The 18208-nt window shown below is 37.2% G+C and overlaps 1 pseudogene; it reads right to left on the bottom strand.

The window, feature by feature from the left end:
- Nucleotides 1-14602: 14602 nt before the first annotated feature.
- On the bottom strand, nucleotides 14603-15367 carry LOC25499871 (E3 ubiquitin-protein ligase ATL4-like; annotated as a pseudogene).
- Nucleotides 15368-18208: the final 2841 nt, after the last annotated feature.

Genomic DNA, 18208 nt, shown 5'->3' with positions numbered 1-18208 from the left:
GTTTGGTTAAAAAATTAGAATAGCGCTAATGTTGTATATCTAAGCTCAAAGTCTGTTGTAAAAACATAAACGAAGGCCAGAAATGTTGAAAATAAACCCTAAAGCAATATCAGTAGAAAAATACCCTCATATTCAGTATGTGTATGACTGCCAATTTCTAAATAAATCATTGTGGTGCAGAAGCATTTTTCAGTACCATTTTCTGATAAATATTAAAAGCAGAAGAATTTTCAATAAATATTCAGTATCATAGTTGGTTGGATTAAGGCCCTCTTTAATCTCATAAGTAAAACCCAACTCATGCTAAATATCTTTTCCGAAACGGAATTCAGACTTGTAGCCATCTGACAAAAACAATTCCAGTACCAATTCAAGCCAAAATCATATGCTAATTTATTGTTAAATAGTGGCTGAGGCGGTGGTATATCACCATTGCATTGCAGAAATTACCCAAATCATTGTTTTTCTATGCTAATTTATTTTGTACAAAATTTTACGAAATAACGACTATGACACTGCTATAGCACTGTTGGAGGTAGTTACAGTCAGTTAAGGTAGTTACAGATAGTTACAGTCAGTTAGATTTTAGTTAGAGAATTATAGCTAGTTAGTATAACTGGTGTCTATAAATAAAACCACCCTTGGAAACACACTTCTAAACACTTTCTACTTCAACAGTTTCATTTCTTATCTTCAAGAAGGAAAGATAACTGTTGCTAATTAATCACCCAGCCATATACACCTTGCAATCAAGAAACCCACCATACCAATCACTAAATGACCAAGACTAAGCCCTCTTCTTCCACTACGAACCCACAACACAAACCATTTCAAGTCTCCAACAGGAACTTTACTGAAAGATCATTGTTGTTCAAGAATGTCAGCACAAGGAGAGTATTGTCAAAGGTTCAAAGAAACACTGAAACACCAATCAAGAAACTGCATTTAAAACGTTGGTATGCATATGAACCTTCAGCTAACAAAAAGATCTTAGAGAATAAGAGGAAAGAAAGAATCAATGACAAAAACACGCTGTCTTTGACTTCCGATCACTCAAGACGAAAGAAAGTAAACACAACATTAGGTAACTTCCGTGCTCTCTGTGGAAAATTCGGTAACGAATTTACCGGTGACGCGCTTCCGATCAAAGTGTCAGGAGTTCTAAGACAAAGAGGCAAATTCATTCACGATGGAAAAAAAATTATCGGAAAAGTCTCTGGAATTGAAGTAGGTGACAAGTTTCTTTATTGGCAAGAACTCAATGTTGTTGGTCTTCATCGTCAGAATTTAAGTCTCATTGATCACGTGTTAAAGAATCAGAATTTGATTGCATCTAGCGTTGTTTCTTGTTATTTTGATGATATGGATGATACAAACGTGTTCGTAGGGGAAGGAGGTAATGTCATTAATTCTGGAAAATGTGATAAAGAGACTCTTGCTCTTATGAATAGTTATCATGTTAAGAATCCTATTATAGTTATTATAAAGTTTAATTCAAAGAACGGTAGTGGTGGTGCACATGGTGGAGGTGAGGTGTATTGTTACTATGGTCTTTATGAAGTTGAATCAATTTGGAAAAAAAAAAGGGAAATTAGATTTTAAATTTTGTTTGGTTAGATTGCCTGATCAGAAATTTTTTGCTAGAGATATTTCCAATGGAAAAGAAGCTGTTCCTATATGTGTGGTTAATCATATAGATTCTGGCAAGGTTCCATATTTTCAATACATTACTCGTAACAATTATCCTTAATGGCTTTTCAATGATTCCTCTGTTGGGCGTAAATGTGTTGATCATAGTTCTGATTCAATGAAATGTTCCTGTGCTCTTAAGAGTGGAGGGAAAATTACCAGAGTAAAGAAAAATGAGATTACATTTAAGCTTCAAATTTTCAAAACTAAGGCGAAAGGATGGGGTGTGAGATCAGAGAATGCAATTCCTTCTTGTTGTGAATTCGTTGAGAAAAACCACACCAATAAAAACTTGATGCGTGGAGCAAATTAATACCAAGTAATCAAAACAAGCGGATAGCAAATAATCCAAACAAAAACAGCAAGCGATAAAAGAGAGAGAGAGAGAAAAAGAACACAAGATATTTGTTTACCCAGTTCGGTCTAATGATGACCTAGTCTGGGGGAGAGAGCAGCTCTCCGATTCACTATAATGAATGAGTTTCTTTACAAAGAGATAATGAGTTTCAAGAATCAGTCTTCAAACCTAATTATACCCAAGTCCCAGCCTCTTCCCGTGACCAAGAGACTCAATCCTAATAGTGTTTTGTTCAAGGTGAATCAAAACAATCCCAACCCTAGAGTTGTTGCCAAGAGAGATTCTCTATAAACCCTAGTTTGTTTGTTGGTCTAAACCTTGTTTTTCTACACACTTTTATCATCTGATACAAGGCTGTATTTATAGTGGAAAGTAAACCCTTATAAAACTGAAACAAATCTAACTGAAAATACGTTTTATTTTTATCTTCAGCGCGACCATCGTGGCGCGATGCGTCTTCATCGTGGCACGAAATTTCCAGTGTCTGCCCAGGAATCTTGCTTCAACCATCGTGGCGCGATGCTTCTCCATCGTGGCACGATGCTCCAGATTTCTGATTTTAAGTTAACTCTCACAATTCTCCACCTTGACTTCAAATCAGTGATGATGCCAGTTTAACCATCAATCACCTTGCTGCTCTCTCCAATCCTTCATCTATGCTTCAATGAAGTTTATCAAGTCCAAGCAATGCTTGAATCTTGATCTTGGTAATGATTTGGTGAACATGTCTGCTGGATTGTCTTCCGATGCCACTTTCTTTACCATGATCTCCTTAGTCTCAATCATGTCTCTGACGAAGTGCAAACGAATGTCAATGTGCTTTGTCCTTTCATGATACACCTGATGATTTGCCAAATGAATGGCACTTTGGCTATCACAATGTATCTTCACACATCCTTGACTAATCCCCATTTCTCCAATCATACCTTTCAACCATATGGCTTCCTTGACCCCTTCAACAAGGGCTATGTATTCCGCTTGAGTTGTTGAAAGAGCTACAACTGATTGTTGATTTGCCTTCCAAGTTACCGCTGTACCGAACAATGTAAACACAAAACCTGACAAAGATTTTCTAGTGTCTACGTTACCTGCATAGTCCGCATCCACATATCCCTCCAAAGCATCTCTACCTGGTTGTGACCTTGTATACATTAGACCACCTCTCAAAGATCCATTCAAATATCTCAGAACCCACTTCAAAGCTTGCCAGTGCACTTGACCCGGATTTGCCATAAAACGACTTATCACACTGATTGCGTAGGATAAGTCCGGTCTACTACAAACCATACCATACATGATGCTTCCAACCCCACTTGCATAGGGAGTACCCTCCATCTTGTTTTTCTCTTCATCGGATTGAGGACACTGCTTTATAGATAGCTTAGTGTGGTGACCAAGAGGAGTGCTAACGACTTTAGAATCTTTCATTCTAAACCGCTCCACCACTTTCCTCAAGTACCCCTGCTGAGATAAGAACAACTCACCTTTGTTCCGGTCCCTTATGATATCCATACCAAGAATCTTCTTTGCATTACCAAGATCCTTTATCTCAAATTCATCATTCAATCTTTCCTTGAGCTTCTGAATCTCTTGCATGTCAGAACTTGCCTTAAGAATATCATCTACATAAAGGAGAAGGTAGAGAATGACTTTCTCATTCCTTCTCATCATGTAAACACAACTGTCATAGTTGCTTCTCACAAAACCAGCCTTCACTAGGAACTCATCAAACCGACGATACCACTGCTTGGACTTTGCTTCAACCCATACAAAGATTTCTTCAACAAACACACTTTTGTATTGTCTTCTACAAAACCTTCTGGTTGTTGCATATAGATAGTTTCTTCCAACTCTCCATGTAGAAATGCGGTCTTCACATCCATTTGTTCTAACTCAAGATCATACATGTTAATAATCGCCATAAGTACCCTTATAGAACAATGTTTTACCACCGGTGAAAAGATTTCATTGTAATCAATCCCTTCCACCTGAGTAAAACCCTTTGCTACAAGTCTTGCCTTATACCTTGGTGCTTCGACCCCTGGTATACCTTCTTTCTTCTTGAACACCCACTTGCTTCCCACTACCCTTTGATTCTCAAGTAATGAAACAAGTCTCCAAGTCTGGTTCTTCTCCAATGAAAGCATTTCCTCATTCATTGCCTTCAGCCAGTCCTTGTTTTCATTGCTTTCTAATGCCTCCTTGAAGTTCTTTGGTTCTGAGTCTTGCAATTCTTCAGCCACATTCAAAGCATAATAAATAAGGTCAGCATAACCGTATCTCTTAGGTGGGTTAATGTGTCTCCTCTCCCTATCTCTTGCTAGCTGATAGTCAGGATTCACTATCTCTTGGCCTTCACCCTCATCAGGTACTGGAGTCTGATCCTCCTCTTCCCTTTCATCAGTGATAGGCTCCACCTCAAACTGAAGTTTCTCTGTCCCCGTTTCCGAGCTTGTATCCAGGTCTTTGCACTTCATCCCCATGCGGGTCTCATCAAAAGTAACATCCCTGCTTATAATAAATTTTGATTCTCCAGGTTCCATCTTCCACAGTCTATAACCTTTCACACCTTCAGGATAACCCATGAAAATACACTTCACAGCTCTAGCATCAAGTTTGTCTTGCCTGACATGGGCAAACACTAAAGCTCCGAAAACTTTCAAGTTAGAGTAGTCTGCCGGTCTCCCACTCCAAACCTCCATAGGTGTCTTGAGATCTATCCCTGTTGATGGACATCTGTTAATCAAATATGATGCAGTACTTACAACCTCTCCCCAGAAACTCTTGGACAATCCAGCTCCCAACAGCATACACCTCACACGCTCCAACAAAGTCCTGTTCATTCTTTCAACAAGACCATTCTGTTGAGGTGTGTATGCCACGGTTCTATGCATCTTTATACCTTTCTTCCTGCAAAACTCATTAAACTGTTCTGAAACAAATTCCAAGCCATTGTCAGTTCTCAATGCTTTCAGTTTGGTACCAATCTGATTTTCTACAAGTGTATCCCATTCCTTGAATTTTTCAAAAGCATCACTTTTCTTCTTCAGAATGTAAACCCATACTCTTCTAGAATAATCATCAATGATAGACATGAAATATGAACCTCCCCCATGAGTCTTTGTCGATGCTGGACCCCAAAGATCCGAATGAACATACTCAAAAGGCCTACTTGATTTATGCACCCCTACTCCAAACTTCACCTTGTGTTGTTTGCCTAATGTGCAGTTATCACAGAAATCTAGCTTGTTCAATTTTTCATTCCCTAGCAAACCTTGTTTAGCTAGCTCCACCAAACCCCTCTCACTGACATGGCCTAACCTCAAGTGCCAAAGTTTAGTTATGTCCCGAGTGTCAACACTAGCAACCGATGCATTTGCTATTACGGTAGAACCTTCTAAAATATATAGACCTTGTATTTCAGACCCTTTAGCCATAACCAATGCACCATGAGAAATTCTCATCACACCACGTTCAATTCTAGTGCAATAGCCTAGACCATCAAACATGCTTATGGATATTAAATTTCTCCTAAGTTCAGGAATATACCTCACATTCATCAAAAGGAAATCACGATCATCAAACATTTTGAGTCGGATAGTACCCATACCTTGAATTTTACAAGCCTTATTATTACCAAGGCGAACTACTCCACCTTCTTTCAGCTCTATCGTTTCAAAGTACTCCTTTCTTGGACAAATGTGATAAGAGCACCCAGAGTCCAAGACCCAGCTCTTTTCAGGTTCCCAACTTGTCACAGTTAGTGCTCCAGCACTCTCATAACCTTCATCTTTGCTTGCAATCTGAACGGATGAATCTCCACCTCCATTGTCCTTTCTCTCCGGACAATCCTTCTTGAAGTGACCTGGATTATGACAAATAAAACATTTGTACTGTGTTTTATTGCCATCACCCTTCGACCTAGACTTTGACCTGGAATTCTTGCCTTTCCCTTTTCCTCTGTTGTGACTTCTCCCCCTTGAGATATTCAAGCTTTCTCCACTATCATCAACCTTCAACTCTTTGAACTTGGTTAACTCTTTGGTTCTCAAAGCTGCTTGAACTTCCTCCAAAGTGATAGTGCCCTCTTTGCCATATAGCATAGTATCCTTGAAATTCTCAAAGGACCTAGGTAAAGCACACAACAGGTGTAAGGCTTTATCCTCGTCTTCCAGATTAACATCTATGTTCGCCAAATCATCAATAATCTTATTGAACTCCGTTAGTTGCTCCATTATAGGTTTTGACTCCACCATACGATAAAAGTAGAGTTGTTGTTTCAGACACTGTCTATGTGCCAAAGACTTGGTCATGTATAATGAATCAAGCTTATTCCACATAGACACAGCAGTAGCCTCCCTTGATACTTCTCTCAACACCTTATCCCCAAGACATAGAATGATAGCGCTGACCGCCTTATCATTCATCTCCGTCTTCTCAGTAGGTGTTAGATGTGCAGATATACGTGCTTCTCCCTTTAGTGCTTCAACGCACTTTTGTTGAATTAAGATTGCCCTCATCTTCACCTTCCACAACCCGAAGTCGTTACTACCGGTGAAATTTTCAATATCCCACTTGGAACCCATGATACCTGGCTATTGATTTGACCTTTGCCCCACGGTGGGCGCCAATTGTTGTGAATTCGTTGAGAAAAACCACACCAATAAAAACTTGATGCCTGGAGCAAATTAATACCAAGTAATCAAAACAAACGGACAGCAAATAATCCAAACAAAAACAGCAACCGATAAAAGAGAGAGAGAGAGAGAGAAAGAACACAAGATATTTGTTTACCCAGTTCGGTCTAATGATGACCTAGTCTGGGGGAGAGAGCAGCTCTCCGATCCACTATAATGAATGAGTTTCTTTACAAAGAGATAATGAGTTTCAAGAATCAGTCTTCAAACCTAATTCTACCCAAGTCCCAGCCTCTTCCCGTGACCAAGAGACTCAATCCTAATAGTGTTTTGTTCAAGGTGAATCAAAATAATCCCAACCCTAGAGTTGTTGCCAAGAGAGATTCTCTATAAACCCTAGTTTGTTTGTTGGTCTAAACTTTGTTTTTCTACACACTTTTATCATCTGATACAAGGCTGTATTTATAGTGGAAAGTAAACCCTTATAAAACTGAAACAAATCTAACTGAAAATACGTTTTATTTTTATCTTCAACGCGACTATCGTGGCGCGATGCGTCTTCATCGTGGCACGAAATTTCCAGTGTCTGCCCAGGAATCTTGCTTCAACCATCGTGGCGCGATGCTTCTCCATCGTGGCACGATGCTCCAGATTTCTGATTTTAAGTTAACTCTCACACTTCTGGAAATTTTATTTGTGAGTATTTAGGTGAGATTATTGAAGATGAGGATGCTTTGAAAAAGGTTGATAATGATGAGTATTTATTTAATATTGGCAATTATATTCACAGGGTCTATAGTTCATGGGAAGAGGATTCATATATGGTTGATAGTAAGGAGATGACTTCATATCAACCCTTAGAAGCTTCAGGCGGTAAAGAGGTCATTGATGATCGATGTGATAGTGGTAGGTTTACCATTGATGCTGCTAAGTATGGTAACGTGGCAAGGTTTATCAACCATAGTTGTTCTCCCAATTTGTTTGCTCGAAATGTTCTTTACGATGATGATGATCTGAGGATTCCACACATCATGCTATATGCAGCTGAGAACATTCTGAGCATGAATGAGCTGACTTTGAATTACAATTACAAGATCGATCAAGTGATTGATTCAAATGGAAATTTAAAGACGACAGCATGCTATTGTGGAGTTTCTGAATGCATCCGTCGACTGTATTGATGAGGTAATTCTTTTTTACTTTTGCCCTCTCATTTTGTCTTGCTCATGAATTCGTTTTCTTCTCTGTCTTGCTCATATTTTTTGAATTATAACTCTAATAGGTGATATTCAAGCCGTGCTGCTTCAGTAGATGAAGGGGAAGGAAAAATAAATGTGGAAGCAATTAAGCCTCCATCTATGATCTTTTTCTTGCAGACAAATATTACTTTATATAGTTTTTAGTTCCCTTGCGACTGCAATGTTATTCAACAGAAACAATAGATTGGTACAACAGTGTAATTACTTGAGTAATACATTTTTTTTGGATGAAGTTGAACATGTCTTGTTTAGATTTTTGCTACTACATGATTTTCAGTGTATATCAGTACTGATGAATTATTGTATTTCTCATTGCCTCATGCTTCATTTAGATCAATAATGATTTCTGTTGATCTTAAAATAGTGCTTGTTGTGCTTCCTATTTATCAACGATCTAAATTTCATATGTTGAGCATCTTTCAAGACCAATATGATGTTTATGTCAGTAAGAGTAACTGACATTTGTTCCTTCATTTTTCTATATTTTCTATTCCCGTTTCTGGCGCTTTGAGGGTGTTGGTGGGTTTTATCTTTAGGAGTTTTTGTTGCTCTTGGGGGTGTTGGTTGTTTCTGTCTTTATCCTTCTTTTATTGCATTTTGCTATTTCTTTAGGAGTAATTTGTGTTAGCCATCTGCCAACACAAATTCCTGCACCAATTCAAACCAAAATCAGATGATACCTGACTATTGTTAAATAATAAATAGTAGTTGCAGCGGCGTGTCACCATTGCATTGCAGAATTTACACAAATCATTGTTTTTTTGCGATACTTTATTTAGCACAAAGTATTACGAAATAGCGGCTATAGTGGTGCTACAGCATTCTTGCACAGCAGAATTTTATCAAACCACTTTTCACAACACTGCACGTTCGCGCCTGACGGGAAAATTCACAGTAGGGGGAAAATGGACATGCCACAGTTTGACGGCAGAGGTGTGCCTATCGGTGGTTGATTTGTGTCGAGAAACATTAAGTTTCTGGAGGCGGTGAAATTCTTGTGAAACTGTGCATATGGTGGCAGCGGTGGAGTTGATGCCATCTACATATGCTAGTCAGCAAATTTTTCACTACTTTGGCATTTTAAGCCTGAGGAAGATAGCTTTTACCTATATCTGATGAAGAAGAGGAATCTGAATTGGAATGGTAGTCGTTGACGTTCTCATTCAGACAGTAAAAGTGAAAAATGAGGAAAAGGTAGAGAATGCATAAGAAAGGGATGCAGAAAAATCCTCTGTCTTGTTTAGATTACTTGAGTAATACATTTTTTTTGGATGAAGTTGAACATGTCTTGTTTAGATTTTTGCTACTACATGACTTTCAGTGTATATCAGTACTGATGAATTATTGTATTTCTCATTGCCTCATGCTTCATTTAGATCAAAACTGATTTCTACTGATCTTAAAATAGTGCTTGTTGTGCTTCCTATTTATCAACGATCTAAATTTCATGTGTTGAGCATCTTTGAATGTAGTTATGTTTGTATGCAATATTACTATGAGATGAAAAGCTGAATGGGGGAGCGCGATAGAAACATCATTATCATGAAAAATTGCAGATAGAGCACAAAGCGAGGAAATTTAATAAGAATTTGCGGAAGAAAATACAGATTGTAGAAAAACTCTCAATTAGTAAGGTCAAATAATGAAAATGGATGAATTATGCACTAGAATGAGAACATTGTATTAACTGATTGTTATATGAATATTATGCATGAGTTCATTCAATATTGAAATCAATATTGTAAAATGGCTATTAGTACCATTTGTGATAGGTATAATACAGTACGCAAATTTCTACATGAAAATGTGATGAAATGCGATATAGAGCTTTCTGAATAATTAGGACCTTATTTGACTCATGGTTGACCCTGTGATATTTATTCAAGACCAATATGATGTTTATGTCTGTAAGAGTAACTGACATTTGTTCCTTCATTTTTCTATATTTTCTATTCCCGTTTCTGGCGCTTTGTGTGTGTTGGTTGGTTTTATCTTTAGGAGTTTTTGTTGAAATAATACCCTGTCATGAAATGAAGTATTCACAGAACTAACTACATTCACTTCCAAGCTTAGAAATTATCAATCAACCTAAAAAGGAGGCCTTGGTAGAAAAAATAATAAAGCTCTCCTTGAAAAATAGCAGAAGCATTTTTTTCATACTTCTATGCATACTAGTTCCTCTTGAATTTGGTAAGCCATTTACTTCATTCATGCTTAAATATCTTTTCCAAAATGGAATTCAAATTTGTAGCCATCTGCCAACACAAATTCCTGCACCAATTCAAACCAAAATAAGATGATGCTTGAGTATTGTTAAATAGTGGCTGTAGCGGCACTATGTCACCATTGCATTGCAGAATTTACACAAATCATTGATTTTCAAGATTCACTATATTTTATACATGATGAGGCATTCTCACACCAATGACCCGTGTGCTAATATTATGAAGCTTCCTCCAAGGGAAAATCAATGAGCAAGTATTAGTACGATTAAGCAAAAATTAGTACGCGAGAATATGATTATGCTCGTGTTATATCTTGACAATCGAAGTCACTTCGGAAAGAATCTTAAGTGTGTGTACTACTGTGTCAGAATGGAAGAGTGTAAGTAAGTTCAACTACAAAGAATGTGCTACCAGTTCAAAGGAAAGCGGTATGAGTTTATGGTACATCAGCTGTACAAGTTACCGTAAGAAGCAGTGAGACGAGTAAACCGACCTTTCTATTCATGCATGTGAACTCCAAGGATGTTATGGGAATTAGCCTATTTATGCAGTAGTAAGATTGTGAATTTCCAACACGTCCCCACAGATTAATATTTGTGAATCAGAGTAGCGCAGCAGAGATAGATCAGCAAATAAATTACAGGGTACGCAGGGCCATGGACTCTGGAACAGAATTTTCACGAGATATAATAGGTGGAGTAAGACCAAGCAAGTAACCGTGTGTGGTGATAATTTCTCCAACTCATCGAATTCAGCAATACAAGGACTTAGGTGGTCGAAAGATGTAGTAAAAGCATGATGAATGTATCCTTACATAAGTTAGTCAATAGAAATGTGGAATCGTCTCTAGTGTGGTAATTGGGTTGTTTAGTTGGTAATGTCAAGTATGCACAAGAATGGTCAGTCGGTTAAGAAAGGATTATGTACTAGACAAGAGAAGCACGTGTAAGATCCAGAAGATTCTTCCTTGTAACTTAGGGTAACGTTCAGGCCATCAAGTGTATTGACCGATATTCGTAAGAAGAGGAATAAGGAAGAACCCATCTTGAAGTTTTTGCTATGAATGGAGACATGATTGTTAGGTTTTGCAAGATGTGATTCATACCCTCTTATGCCATGCTCGTTAAATGATAATGATACTTGCCATAATATTAATGCGCAATGATTTTTAGGGCTCCAAGATTTAAGGTAGGCATTAGGGGACATGGAATTGAGATTTATGTTAAAACTCGACTTTTGCATTTCTGAAACTGATGGAACACGCCGTAAGCGAGTAAACTCACTTAAGGCGTGCAAACTCCAGAGCCAACTAGCCATTGGCGAGCTTGGGGCGAGTCGCACAACTTTTTCAAAATGTATTGCCTCGTCCTGTGGTTTTGTAGTGCCGTCATGGACTCAGTTTCGAAATGTTTATTTAAAATTACGTATCTCTTCATCCCAAGGACCCATGTGTTAATATTCAATGTTTTTCGTGAAAGAAAATTATCGGAAAAGTATCGTTATTAATTAACAAAGCATGACATTCTAGAGTGTGAACATGTATAAGATATGTTTTTAGAAGTGCATCGAATCTTGCAAGATGATTATGGGGAAAGTTAAAGTTAACAAGGCCAACAATTAACAGAGATGTTAAGTATTAACCACGGATGCTTTGAGGTAATTCTAAATTTCGAGGACAAAATTTTTTAAGGGCGGTAGAGTGTAACATCCCGCTCATCGATATATTGAAATTTCTAATTAGATGTGTCAGAGGATAAATATTTAAGAAAAGTCAATTGTGACGGAGGATGTTCAGCTGTGCAGTGTCAGTTATTTATGAACAAACGGAATTATGCAGTTACGAGTTAAGAGGGGAAAACTGGTAAATTTACCCAAGCACTATATATGTGCCAAAGTCACACTTCTACCTCAGTTCTTCTATTCATTCCTCTCTCTAGAAAAATCAGATTTTCACTCCCTCTATCTCTACCTCACACACCCTTCACCCACCATTCATGTAATGCACCAAAAATCCAACCTAATCCAAGATTAACTCTGCATGCAACTATGATTCTTTGATGTTTAAAGTGGCTAGAAGCCCCATATTTTCCCTCTTGAGCTGAAGCTGTCCAAGTTGATTGGTTAATGCATTTTTGGTGTGCTTGAAGCTTTAGTTATGGTTGATTGATGTTAGAAGCAAATATGCAGCAAGAATGTTTGAAGTTAGGGTTTGGGTGTTCAGCAAAAACTTGAGGAAATTGATAGAGGTAATTATTGTTGCTCTTTGAGTGAGAATTAGAAACAGGAGCAAGAATCAAAGATTGATGAAAGAATTGCAAGCTGTTTGAGCAAGTTGTGTGATTTTGGTTGTCATCTGTTTTTTGGGACGTGTAATTTTCTGTGTAACTTGGAATGGATTGAATGTTGGATTTTTGGATTCTTCATTCAGTTCCTTTCAATTCGGATATAAATTTCATATGATTCAGATTAGAAACGAATTCAGAAAACGTCTTCGAAGTTGGTGAATTCTGCTGGAATTTGTTACGGGTTTTGGGACAGGGCTTCACTAAAATGGTAAGAACTCTCTCTGTGTAACTCTGAATCAGGAGGTTATTGTCGCTATGGTTACCTAACGAAATTTCCGACGTTTTGCCACCGGTTTCACGAAATTTGGTCAAGTATTAAAGTATGGGGTCTGATGCTAGGACTGTGCAGAATCTTGGTTGGTATTCATGTGATGATCGATGGTTGTTTGTGTTGCATCTTGAATACCTTGCAGCAAGCTTGAGCAAGAGAGCAGAAGCTCGGGTCTTGTTTGCTTGTTGGGACTTGAAGCTTGGAATGGAAGCAAAGCATATCCTGTGAGTTCTCTAGGTAGAACACTTTTCTCCCATGAATGGTAGTGTTGTGTGAGATAACTTGAAGATTTTAGTTCTTGTATGCTTGCCTTAGAATCCCCTTTTGTGTTAATTGTTGCTTGAATGATGTTTATATTGCCATGCATTTCATTTTCCTTAGTTTTCATATGTTCTGGATGATTCTGGTGCATTAGGTTGCTTAGGATTGAGGTGAAATGGTAAAAATTGCATTTTCTGCACTTTTGGTACGAAGAAACTCGCTATTTGCGAAATTATTTCGCTAATAGCGAAATTTCCCAGAACCAGTTGGCTAATAGTGATAAACTATGTTTACTCGGGTAGCAATAAACTAAGAATAGGGTAAAAACCATAGAGCCTCGACATAGATCGTCGAGAACTAGAATGTTAGCAAGAACTCTAAGTAAGTTAAGCTGTGAATTGATAGGCATAGTCTCTTTATGAACATGAATGATTAAGTAAGCAAGTACTAAGACAAATTATCATTTATGATCAAGACTATAAGCAAGATGTAGGTGTCGTGTCTTTCCGTTATCCACGCCAAGGGGGATACGAGAGGTTCTCGCAAGGGGAACGGGATACGCTCCGCAAGGTCGGCCCGCACGTCATTGAGGGAGTCCGATGTACCTTAGCTAGGTTCTCAACGGTCAAGTAAGGAATTAATTTCCAGGGATTAATCCGTAAATTGAACCAAGATAATGTTGTTTGTTACACACTAACTTATAACATAAAGAATGAATATGAATATGATTACGTTATGTTTCGAGTTAAGAACAAGCTTATGCAATAGAACAAGTTATGAAGTTAAACTGTCGACGATCATAGTAACTTCCCGATCGTCCAGTTTAGGAACATGTCATGAATGAGTTATGTTTAGGTCTTGATGCATTCATTGTATTTCGATATAGCGGTACTAGGTTCGCTTGACCGCCTTGACATGGATAGTACAAGCCTTATGAGTTATGATATGAAGAACCTACGACGGATCTAGTATGCACGACCGTCTAGGCAAGCAAGCCCACACACGTATAATCAACCGGCAGGTTGTATTGTAGACACGTGGTGACCCTAGGTTTCCCCCAAGGTTACCTATAGCCTAGGATCAGGTAGAACTCACTGAGACATTATGTCTCATCCCAATCCTTATTTGTTTCAGATCAAGCATGTAAAGAAAAGGACTGTTGACATTCTGATTCGTTGATTGTTGGTTGTTGTTATGATTGTTGATTGTTGGTTGTGGTTATGATTTTAAGTGGTTTATCCTTTTATCAATCTATTGGTGCACAATCCACACGATTTGTATATGGTTGACCCTCCCTTTACAATAACTAAGCATTGACTTCACCTTTAGTTTTTTAGTTTTATACTCTGCAACTTTTTCAGAGGAGGACAACGATGTTTATCAACTTAACTTCAATTCCAACTAAAAGTTTTGAAGAATGAAGACAAATTCGATGCTCTTTCTTGTTGTAGGATTTGTTTGAATAGAATTGAATTTCTCACAAATCACTTTTTGCACTCTTAATGATGTGTAGTTTGTTTTTATAATGGCCAAACCATGACTACAACAAGGATTATCTCAGACATGATTTGCTTTGCTGCAACCCTGGCGCATGGAAACCAGAACCCTTAGGTGAAGATTACCTAATTTGTAATGGCCCAGTGGTTGCTCTTTGAAAGCTGCATGACCTTCAGAAAGTATGCCGCTTTGATTTAGTAGTGCATTTCCTTGCATTTTACGCAAATGCCTAATTTCTGGAACCCGTGAAATCCATCTAAACATCTCACTAATCCTTTCCTCCAAATCCATTAGTATTAGCTTCAACGTCAAAATCTCCAACACCAGCTACGACGTCGTTTCGTCTACTACTTCCAATAAAGAATATACCAGAATCTCGAAACAACGTCACTCTAGAAAGACTATCAGCATAATCCTTCAACCAGTTACCATCACCGACCAAACTCGCCTGAGAAACCACTGGAGCCTCCACCTCCACTGCAAGCACCGCTGCATCGTCTTTTTCACCAGAAAAATTCTCCGATTAGTTTTTCCAACCGGAATCTCAACTTCCTCGTCGATGAAATAATCAAACGTTCTGACTACGTAAGTCCGCCGCCGGTTAGTTTCTCCGGAGACATTGTTCTTGTCAGTTGCAGTGGCTTTGCGGTGATTGCTGAAATTTCCTATCTCCAAATGAAAGTTGTTGTTACCGGAAGAAGAGGATGAGGGAGGGAAAATCATCATAATCGTTGATTCCGATGCGAATACTGATGATCAACATAACAGACAAGTTTGATTCGATGCTAACCGCCTCGATACAAACTTGTCTGTTATGTCTATCATAAGTATTCACATCAAAATCAGAGATTATGACGATCTTGCATCCCACCTCCACTTCTTCTAGCAACAAGAGCTTTCGTTTGGAGATAGGAAACATCAGCAACCTCTGCGATGCCACCACAACTGAAAGTAACACTGTTGCGCGAGAAACTGACCGTAAAACTTACTCATCGGCACGTTTGTGAATTTCATCAATGAAGAAAGTTGAGATTCCAGTTGGAAACACCAATCGAAGAATATTTTCTGGTGATAAAGACGATGCGATAGTGCTTGTGGTGGAGGTGGTGGCTCCGGTGGTTTCTCAGATGAGTTTGGTCGGTGAAGGTAACTGGTTGAAGGATTATGTTGATAGTCTTTCTAGAGTGATGTCGTTTCGAGGTTCTGGTATATTCTTTATTGGAAGTAGTAGACAAAACGAGATCGTAGCTGGTGTTGGAGATTTTGACGTTACAACTAATACTACTGGATTTGGGGGAAGAGATTAGCGAATGTCTAGGTGGAACATCGTTATTCTTTGCCAAATGTATATGGGACTTTTTAAGAATGTACATTACTTCTCTCTCTGGCGACCTACTTCAAAGTGACAAAACAAGATAATAAGGTAATGATACTCAAATTGAAAGGTGCTAAACTACAATAGCATTGATTTCAAGATTTAATAAGCAAAAATTCTATCATAAGAAATCAGTATTTCAACTTTCGATTTTTCTGTTTCAAAAGTAAAATTGAAAAACCAACCTGATGAGATTTTGGGTTCTTTATAAGGTTGGATTTTTAAGCTGCCAGCCCAAGCCATGAGAGGGACTTCAGGAGATGGAGAAAGGAAGGCGTCGAATAGAGTAAAGAATGCACATGTAATGCACAAAAAACAATACCAATGTAATGCACCACAAGTCCATCACAATTCACAAGCAACATAATAGTTATTTTTAGTACAGAAAATTCTCATGAATGAACTACAAGGGAAGAACTAGTTGGTTTCTAGAATCCTAAGATTTTAAGCAATTAAGATCGATCCAAATCAACAAACAAGCATAATATGTAGACACTTTGATAAACAAGCCAAACACGGGGTGTGTGTGTGTGTGTGTATTTTCTGATGCAGAACAAGGGATCCAAATTCAATATTCATGTAATCTAAAAAGCATGTAGACAAACCAAGTGATTCAGCAAACATGTCTTAAGCTCAAGCAAAAAGGCAAAAGCTATTCACCTCAAGCAAAACAACATCAGTAACATTAATTTATCAAGGGTTATACAAGGGTTATAATTGGAATTCAAAAGCAAAATTAAAAGAAAACAACTAATTTTTAATTAAGAGAAATGATATTTGTACAACTATTTTGCGACAATTTTTGTGACAACTTTAGCTCTCATACTCATATTATGAGTTTATTTATCTCTTTATAGCTTTAATTTTCGTGTCAATACCTACTTTTTCTTTGTAAAACTAAGGTTGTCAAATAAGTTGTCAACCAAATGGTTGTTTAAATAACATATCTCTAATAAAATGATTAAGCCAAAAATAAAATCAATGAGCATTGGCTGCTATGCACAAGCCCATTAACCCAACATAGTAGCAAAGAAAAGTTGAAAACAGAATCAACAGACTATGCAACAAGGATACAATTCTGAAATTCCACCCAAAATCAAACATAATCAATTGTTCAATGTCATGAGATATGATGTTGAGGGAATTTTGGAAAGATATTATGTTCAGGTTTATATTGATGAAGGCCAAGTCTTGACAAGGCCAAATTTCTACCTTAATAGGTGCATCACATGGAAACCAACATAAATTCTGACTCAAGCTACATCAAACCTCGATAAATTCTATAACATCAACTGAGCTTTAGTCGACCATACAAGTAATTCACAACTAATATGTGAGAAAGTTTGCAACAAGTAATGGAGATAGAAGAAAAATATTTGAAATTTTAGCATACTTTTTGGTCGGTGTGGAATGACCTATATGAGTTCTCTATTGATAGAGAAAACCCACAATTAATATGTAAGAAACTTTTGGAATAAGAAATTCACATATGAAATCTAGTACAAAAATATCTCAAATTGAGTACCAAAATATATCATATTAAGAACAAAAATATATTATATTATATACCAAAATATATTTGGAAAGATATTGTGTTGAGGTTTATATTGATGAAGGCCAAAGTCTTGAGATATATACTATGTTGAAGGAGTTTTGGAAATAGTTCAAGGTTACTCTTTCCAAATTTCTACCTTAAACGGTGCATTACTTGGAAACCAACATAGACTTTCAAGACTCAAGCTACATCAATATAAACCTCGATAAATTCGATGACTATACAAGTAATTCACAATTAATATGTGAGAAATTTTGGCAACAAGTAAGGGAGATAGAAGAAAATGATTTGAAGTTTCAAAATACTTTTCGGTGTGGAATGAACTGTATGAGCTCTATTTATATAGAAAACTCACAACTAATATGTGAGAAACTTTTGGAACAAGTAATTCACATATTATAGTGCAAAAATATATTTCAGATTAATTAGATATAGTGAAAAAATATGTTTATATGATGTACCAAAATATATTAGATTGCATACCAAAATATTTCAAATTGTGCACCAAAATATTTCAGATTGCATTCCAAAATATTTTAACAAAACTTTGGACTAAGAAAACACTTTCTAAAAATGTATACATTAATTATTTAATTTAACATTTCCAAATAATATATATATACACTCTCCACAATATAAACACTACCCATGTGTGCGATCCATATTTTTTTTTTGTTGTTGATGTTTAATTTTCATTCTTGTTATAAGTTTAAATGGTTACTTTGAAATTTTAGCT

The sequence above is a fragment of the Medicago truncatula genome, chromosome 7, assembly GCF_003473485.1.
Source record: "Medicago truncatula cultivar Jemalong A17 chromosome 7, MtrunA17r5.0-ANR, whole genome shotgun sequence".
In the NCBI taxonomy this organism is placed as follows: Eukaryota; Viridiplantae; Streptophyta; class Magnoliopsida; order Fabales; family Fabaceae; genus Medicago; species Medicago truncatula.
The sequence above is the reverse complement of the archived record's forward strand: the minus strand, read 5'-3'. Positions and strand labels throughout refer to the sequence as shown.